Genomic DNA, 6,861 nt, shown 5'->3' with positions numbered 1-6,861 from the left:
AGAAATTTATTGTGGTGTTCTTTCCAGAACACGGAGGGCATCACAGTAGCAGAGGTGTATTATTTTTCACAATTGAGATAAGCTATTCATTATATGAATTAAGAAATTTATTGTGGTGTTCTTTCCAGAACATGGAGGGCATCACATTAGCAGAGGTGTATTATTTTTCACAATAGAGATAAGCTATTCATTATATGAATTAAGAAATTTTAAGGTGTCCCTTACAAGTTGGAAACTGTTGGGCTAGGATGACTTCATGGCATAAATCTTGGGATTGATGGTCATAGAAATAAGAGCTTACTCTGATAAAAAAAATTGCTTACTATTGACGAATTAATTATTACAGATGCTTCATAGTTTTATCCTCTATGAGAATGTGGCTATTTTTCTGTTGACTTCTCAATCTGTAACACCCCCATTGGAAACTGCATCTATTGCAGAATTTCATAACATGCAAAAAAGTACTGTTTTGAATCTCTCAGGTATGGAATATTGAGAAATTAAAAATGAATAATTATGAATAGTTATTTCTCATAGGAATTTTGAAGAACACATGTATTCTGTCCTCTTAACAACTTATTTAATTTTAAAAGTTATAGGTTTCCATAGCATTAAAGTGTTTTCTGTTTTAGAATGAGAAAGTATTAAATTTATTCTTTTTCAATAAATTCAGCAAGTATATTATGAAAATATTGTCTAGTTGGATAACAATCACATTGATGTCCCTCGGATAAAGAAGAGGTAATTAATTTGAATTAGATGTCAAATAGTATTGATTTTTAAAATATTACTTCATAAAGAATAATATTTACTGTGCCAATACAGTGAAATTACATTTTATGCAGCTTATTTTTTCAATTTTATTATCATATTGATGTTCAGTGAGGTTACAGTAATTGTAAGGTAGTGAATACAAAACATTTCAAACTTGTTACCCCCCTCATTTTTCTCACAGTTTTCCTTAACCCCTCACAAGCTGTAAAGTACATTTCCAATATATTGTCCTGTGAGTGTTGCTATTGCATTGGTTTTCCCTTTGTCCTTTGTCTCACCATTTTGCGTTTCCTCTTCCCTGCCCAATTTAAGGTAAATGCATACACTATACAAAATCAAATACAGCAGGAATGAACAATAGGGGAAAAACCCAGAGAAAACAAATCACATAGTTCATCAAAAACAACAACCACAATTGAAAAATTCTGGTTCCATATCTTGGAATTCATTTTGCTTAGCATCTGCTTATATGGTTATGTATACGCAGTACAAAGCCACTGGAAAAGAATAGCTGCATGGACACCATATCATGAAAACAGCATGTTAACTTTTTGATGGTAAACGTGGAATTAGGATTGGTGAATTCGCAGTTCTGATAAAGGAATTTCAAGGGTTTTAAAGTTTGACATGTAAATTTGAGTTGCTCAAAGTTTTTAACAACTTAGCCATTAAGAAAATTTAAAATTGCCTGGGAGAATAAACTTTCATGCAAAGAAATTCACGAAGATTTAGTAGAGAGGAAGCAATGTGGGTGAAGATGCTCATTTTCGCACAAAACAAACAAACCTCAGAAACGTTGCTGTAAATCCTATAGGTTCCCTTGGAATTATCCTTACCCAGGAAATATATTCTTACTGTTTGAAACAAGGATATACTGGAATTTAAATTCAAATTCTTATAAAATAAGACATCAAAATTTGTGAATTTACCTTTAATTACCAAACAGTAATTCTCTGAAAAAGATATTTGGAGTCAAAATATTTAGGGAGAAAGTACCCTCCACAATGAAAGAAGGTGTTGGAATTACCCATTTCTCTTTGTAACACTTTCCACAATGTCTTTGCATGTAAAGCAGTGAAACACAGAAAAAATCTGATTGGATACTTCAAACCAATGATTTCACATTTCTAAGTAGCTCACAAAAAATAATATCCTTAATAACATGAGATAATGAAGACTTCTCTTATTACATAAGCCAAAAAGTTTTGGGTTCAGAAAAGAATTGAGCAAATGGAAAAGGTAAGAAAACATAGTTCTTAAAAAGCCTCGCTAAGCGTATTGGCTTCAGCAGTGAAGGGAAGCCAGACTTTTTATATAAATTGCGTTAATATTTTTTTGGAGGTCCGGTCGTGGTGCCTGAACTCTGGGCCAGGGCGCTGTCCCTCAGCTCTTCAGGTCAAGGCTAGCGCTCTACCACTTGAGCCACAGCACCACTTCCGTCTTTTTTCTTTTTTCTTATATGGTGCTGAGGAATCCAACCCAGGGCCTCAGGCATTCAAGGCAAACGCTCTACCAAAGAGCCAACTTTCCAGCCCTAAATTGTGTTAATAATTTTACTACCAAAAGTGATTTTACAGAGCCTATTTGCCTCACTACAATGCAGAACAGATTGAATGAAGATATGAAAATAAATTCAACATCCAAATGAGGCAACTTAAAGAGTTTTAAAAGAGAAATCATGAAGATGTAATAGTGGTGGAGCCCATATAGTCTTTCAGCTTCACTAGACTTGAAGCCAAAATGCTGTGATTAATTGGAAATCAGGCAAGAGCTAAGAGGAGGACGTAGAAGCAGGACATAGAAGCATTGTCCTTTTGTAACAGACACTGTCTTCCTAGGTATAGGTGATTTAACTCTCCTCTCCTCCATACATCTTGGTGAACAAATGCAAGACCAAGAGAAAAATAATCTATTGAAATAATTTTGCATAGAATAACTTCATTGTTCCTGATATGGTATCTAAGGAGAGTTTTAAGATAGAAGATAAAAGTGCAGTATTTTTCAGTTTCCTCTAACCATCTCCTTTGCAAAATATATTTTTTAGGTTAGAATTGATTGAACCAAAAAGTGATGGAGTACTTATTTTGTGGGCACTTTAGATACAAGAAGACTTTCAAGGTAAAAGAAAAAATACAGCCAAATATTTGTGATCACAGCTTCTTGGACTGTTTGCTGGAGACAAACCTTTACATTAGATTTCTTCTCATTGACATAGATGTTGTTTCATGGCAACCAAATGCAAGAGGGAAGTTTAATAGACTCGCTTGGCCAATTAAACAGCATGAAAGAAGAAAATGGCAAATAATACTTAAGGAATTACTTTGACCAAATACTTTGTCAGAAGAAAGAAGGAAAAATATAATTCAAAATCAATTGACTTAAAAGTATTAAGAAAGAGTAATGAAGAGAGATTACAGAAAACATAGAGGATTGTTTTCTCTCCAGTGGAGTAATGGGTTCTTGATCTTGTTTCTTCCATTCTGTCTTCACAAGCTATCAAGTGTATCTCACGACTGGATTATCCAGTTCAGACAGAGAACTCGTAGAAGAAATATAATATTTGCAGCAGATGTAGGTGATTTATAACCTTAGACAATCTATTTAAATCTGTTCAAAATTCTCCCCTATCCCAAACTTCTCTCTTTGTACAGTTTTGTTTGCTTTTCCCAAGATGACCTTTCCTTCATTAACTGCTTAAAATTTGGGGAGGGCGTATTCATACTTTCTAGAGATTTCAGGTTGGTTGTGATTTTTGTGTGTTTTTTGTTTTTTGTTGTGCTTTTTAATTGAATTGCCAAAGGTTGTGCAAGTGTTACAATTAAATATATCCATCTAATTGTCCAATGCTCTTGGATCAGAGTCACTCCTTCCATCATTCTCAACCAACCCCTTCTCCAAGAATTATTTCAGATTTACCACTTCCTTTATCATATGTATACATTGAGTATTCTAGCCGTACTTGCCCCTTGTTCATTTTTCATTCATTCTATGTCTTTACTATAATTCCTTTCTCTTTTCAACTTCCTGATAGTCATCCTGTTACATTGTCTATTAATACTTTGAAAGGTTTATGTACATTTCATGGAGTTTCCATACTGCATATGCTTGAACTGATGTCAGCTTATATTTCCATTGTTCATTCAAATTTGCAAGACAGGAGACATGAAGCACCTAAACATGATTTTATTCTCATCCATTTGGAAGATTAATCTTTAGTCAAAAAGAAAGTAAAAAAATTGGCATAGAATGTATTCCTAACTACCAGTGTTTATAAATGGCTTTGTACAATGGTGTGATTGTTTTACTTTTTATGGGATAATATTTTCTACTACCTATAAGTTCTGGAAAAAGAAGAAAACTAAAATTTATTCCTATACAGCAATATGATAGAAATAGAAGACATTTTATGTTTTTCATATCTCTGATGAGTACCCATATTCAAGACTTAAGTCATATTTCTTCCTATGTTAGACAGATAGGGAAAACATATTATTACATATGATAAGACAACTACTTGTGACTTTTTAAAATGTACCTTATTAAATGATGACATTTACTTTATTAGCTAATATTTGGGTTTGAAATTTGGGAGGCTGATCTATTTAACACATTTCTGGAAGGCCCCTACTGAAAAACACAAATTGTGGGTGGTACTATTTCTACAGTTTAATGAATGGTTGAACGTGTTTGGCATTAGTGCTGGGTAAATAATTCAACTGTATTGTAACTTGCTCAATACACTTGAAAAACTTGTAATGTCACTAAGTATCATCTAGTTGTCAAATGTTATTTTGGCGAATGTGATTTTAAAAGTTTATTTGAAAAGGTATAACTTTCAGAAGATTAAATGTAGATTATCATTGGTTTGAGAGTGACATTTTTATACCACTGAAACATGTTGTACTGAAGTCCCAATGTTTTGAAGCACTAAGGATCTTCTCAATGTTTTTCTGAATTACATTTGAACTCTAAGTAAATTTTTCTGGGCCTTGGTAGACCAATTATGGATCTATCCTTCCAGGAACTACTTCTTGGCTCACTTATGCAGGACTAAAATCTTTCATTAATCATAGGGGAGGGGTACTAAAAATAATCTTAAGATATTTTGTGAACTTGTTCACTCATATGGGCTGGTCAACTGTAAGTTGAATGTTTGAATTGTTGTACATACTCTCAAATTTTGTGATCTCATCTTTCATTTTAAGTTGCCGTGCATTTCACAATTTCTTACTGCTAATTCCTGCATCTTAAGGAATTGGGGCCCTGAAATATAGGAAATTAGAAATTAAGATGGATCTTCAATTACTTTGTGTTGGCATGTTGCATGGACCTTGGTGAGAAGTCTTGCCTCTGTTATCTGATGATGCCGGTAACTGGGACCTGGGATCCTAGGAATCATTGTGTCATACAGAAGAACAATATTTGTTAGACATCTTATCAGCAAAATTTGGGCATAATTAGTAGGAATGCTTCAGAAATATGGAGAGAAACAGTTTGGGACCAGCGAGTTAAAACAATAAACAGAGAAGCAGAGTAAAATCCCTTTTAGATTAGCGGAAAACAACATTGTTTTTTTTTACCAGGTGAATTCAGAAGACCAAGAACAGTTAGAATGTATCACAAGTTTATACCAAAGATATTGCGCTGATACTTTTTATATTCTAATGCACATTTTAAACCTAATTATTTATATTCCAATTCTATTTATTGGAGCAAATAAATATTAATTTATTTGTGAATTATCAACTAATTCTAGTAAGTTTCACTGTGTGAAATATAAAATCAGCACATATAAATATAAAATATATAACTATATATAATATAAGAAAAAGACACATGTTTTGCATTGTTCTGTTGTGGTTACAGTATCAAAGGCAACTCTGTTTTAAAGTATTATTTCATTATCTCTACCTCAGTGTTTGATAGAGTTGGACCTAAACCTTTACCATTTGTAGATTTACAGCCTGGAGGCAAGAGAAAACACTGTGATTAAAACATTACCAATTTAAGGCCTAATAATTAGAAGAAACCTCTGGACTTCTCCTGCAACTATGAAAATATTTGGTGATAGAAATGCAGTAGTGTAAGTTCCTGCCTGGTTGGATGGTAGACAGGCCAGGACATTAAGTAATCATGCATATGATCAGTTTTTCACCTTCTTGGCTTTAGCTAATTTTGAAATGTTAGCTATAATAAACAATTATATTTTGATAAAATACCTTCTAGTCTTAACAGTTCTGACTGAACTGTTCATCTCTCTATGATCCTTGTAACTAAGATTAATTTTGTTCAAGTAAAACAATCTATGCTGTCATTGTAAGATATTCTGATTGGTCTGTTCCTACATGGGAGAAGAGTAAAGGGTCAGGTAGACATTTGTGCCAGTAAGACCTCATTTGGGAAAATGTCAGCTGCAGAATGTTAGAAGTAGCTCTTAAGCAAGGCTTACTTTGAATCCATTAGCTCCACAAACCTAAGTCAGTTGGATCAACAAGTACTTGAAAAAGCCATCACCTTTGGACTAGCTATAAATTATTGAAAGTATGATCAAATTCCAAATGAAAAAAAATTGTCATTGACAAAAAAAATTGCAAATGTGAGCAATCAATTGAACATATAATTTTTTCCCTATTCACAGAATTTTAGGGAAATAATAGCATTGTTAGCAACAATAAGGATTCCTTGTTCCAAGTAGGCACCCATGGATATAAGCCTGTATAAATATTGCATCATTAACTACTTAAATTTAGAAGATACTACATGCTTCAGCAGCACGTATTCCCAAATTACACTACAGAGATTAACATGGCAATTGCACAAGGATGATATGGAAATTTGTGAAGTATTCCATATTTTTCATTCTTCAGATGCAAGAAATGAAAAACAGTTATTAAAAAGTTGATTACAAAATAACAAGTGTAACAACAAACGTAATTCCTTTTAATTAAATTTAGTTTGGCATTAGTGTATTAAATCTTCACCTCAGAAAGGCGTTTACATAGCATAAACTTTACAAAACATTTGAAATTAGACAAAATTTTCATTTTATCCCAAAGAAAGTTAATATTAGGACCTAGGCAAAAAAGG

The 6,861-nt window shown here is 33.0% G+C and overlaps 1 pseudogene; it reads left to right on the top strand.

Annotated features, from left to right (window-relative positions):
• Nucleotides 1-6,534: 6,534 nt before the first annotated feature.
• Nucleotides 6,535-6,631, top strand: LOC138804765 (U6 spliceosomal RNA; annotated as a pseudogene).
• Nucleotides 6,632-6,861: the final 230 nt, after the last annotated feature.

The sequence above is a fragment of the Dipodomys merriami genome, unplaced genomic scaffold, assembly GCF_024711535.1.
Source record: "Dipodomys merriami isolate MVZ:Mamm:240054 unplaced genomic scaffold, mDipMer1.0.p SCAF_371, whole genome shotgun sequence".
Taxonomy (NCBI): domain Eukaryota; kingdom Metazoa; phylum Chordata; class Mammalia; order Rodentia; family Heteromyidae; genus Dipodomys; species Dipodomys merriami.
Note: the sequence above shows the minus strand (reverse complement) of the source record. Positions and strands in the feature narration are given on the sequence as shown.